Source organism: Meles meles, chromosome 17 (genome assembly GCF_922984935.1).
Source record: "Meles meles chromosome 17, mMelMel3.1 paternal haplotype, whole genome shotgun sequence".
NCBI classification, from domain to species: domain Eukaryota; kingdom Metazoa; phylum Chordata; class Mammalia; order Carnivora; family Mustelidae; genus Meles; species Meles meles.
Window position 1 is genome coordinate 53514901 of NC_060082.1, and position 2317 is coordinate 53517217.

A 2317-nucleotide genomic window follows, 5' to 3' on the forward strand; every position below is an offset into this window, starting at 1 on the left:
ATCCAGATATATGAAAGTCAAAGATCTCCAGATACAACCCGAAGAAAGCGTCATTGAGACCCATTAAATCAAGCTGTCAAAAATCAAGAACAAAAAAAAAAAAATTTGAAAGCAGCAAGAGAAAGCATACAAAGACCTCCCAATAAGGCAATCAATAGATTTCTCAGTGGAAAGATTGCAGGCCAGGAGAGAGTGGGATGATGTATTCAAAATGTTCGAAGAAAAATACTTTAACCAAAAATACTTTACCCAGCAAAGATGTCCTTCAGAAATGGAGAGAGAAAACTTATAAAAATATAAAATTCCCCGATAGATGTAAATATATGATCAAATTAAAAATATTCTAATACCACGGTGGTGTGTAAATCACTTTGAACTCTAGCATATAGGTTAAGAGATAAAAGTGTAGTATGTATAGCTATAATATTTTGTTAATGAGCATATAACTTAAAAATATGTAAACTGGGGCATCAACATTAGTTGTGTATGGGGGACAAATAAATCTGTAGAATATTTTTACATAATTGAAGTTGTTAACAGCTTAAAATAGAGTTATAAGTATAAAACATATTACTAAATTCTTACAGTAATTACAAAGCAAAAATCTATAATAGATATATAAGTGAAAAAGGGAAAGAATCAAAACACACCATTACAAAAAATCAAGTCACAAAGAAAGCAACAGAGGAACTAAAAAACATCAGAAAACAATGAACAAAATGGTAATAATAATTTTTAACCTATCAATATCATTACATTTACTTTAAATGTAAATACCTTAAATTCTCCAATTAAAATACATAGAGTGGACCAATGGATTAAAAAAAAAAAAACAAGACTCAACTATATGTTGCCTACAAGACACTCACTTCAGCTTAAAGGACATTTATAGGTTGAAAAATGAAGGGACGGAAAAAGATATTCCATGCAAGTGGAAACCAAAAGAGAACAGGAGTAGCTACCTATATATCAGACAAAAACAGACTGTAAGACAAAAAAGGTCATTATATAATGATAAGAGAGTCCATTCATCAAGAGTGTGTAATAATTGTAAACATAGACACACCCAGTATTGGAGCCCCTAAATTATATTAAACAAATACTCACAGGTCTGAAGGCAAAAATATAGAGCAAAGCAGTAATAGTAAAGGACTTCAATAATTTTAACAATGGATATATCATCAGACAGAAAATAAACAAGGAATCAACAGAAAATCAACTTGAACCTCATACTTTAGAACAAATGGATCTACCATTCATTCCATCCAACAGCAACAGGATACACACTCTTCTCAAATCCACATAGAACTTTCTCTAGGATAGATCATATGTTAGGTCACAAAATAAGTCTTAACAAATTTAAGAAGACAAATCCCATCAAGTATCTTCTCCAGCTAGAATGGTATGAAACTAGAAATCAGTAACAGGAGGAAAGCTGGAAGTATGTGGACATTAATCCCATTTCTGAACAACCCATGGGTCAAAGAAGGAATCAGGAAATTATCATGACACAAATGAAAACGGAAACACAGCATACCAAAACAAGGGAATCAGCAAAGCAGTTCTAAGAGAGACGTTTATGACAGTAAATGACTACATGAAGAAAAAAGAAAGGGGGCACCTGGGTGGCTCAATCAGTTAAGCCTCTGCCATTTTCTCAGGTCATAATCTCGGGGTACTGGGATCAAGCCCCACATTTGGCTTTCTGCTGAGCAGGGAGCCTGTTTCCCACTCCCTCTTCTCTCTGTCTGCCTCTCTGCTTGCCTGTGATCTGTCTTTCTCTCTCTCTCTGTCAAATTAATGAAAATTAAAAAAAAAGAAAAAGTTTGAGAAGGAAGGAATATGGCAGCAGTCAGAGGACCATAGGCTCACCTTGTCCCATGGATACAACTAGATAACTACCGAATTATCCTGCACGCCCCAGAAATTGACCTGAAGACTGGCAGAACAAAGTCCACAAGTATAAGTAAAGAAGAGGCCACATCAAAGAGATAGGAAGTGTGGAAATGGGGCTTGAAAGAAACATCATGGCCACTGTGGTGGGAGAGGTTATGGTTATTCACTCGTTTTGGAGTGCATCCCAGAGAGGCTGTGTTATAGAGACCTTTCTAGGAATGAAGGAATTGGCAGATACCACTTCCCTCCTCTGCCTCTCAGCATAGTCACAGGGCCATTTGTGGGAAGGAACATAGCTCTGACACTTGTTACCTAACTTGCTCACACTAAGCCTCTCTCCCCACAGGGGTTTGGTGGAACCATCCCTTCTAGTCACATTTACCTCAGTCCCAGTGTGGCAAGCCCCCTCTGCCAGAAGACC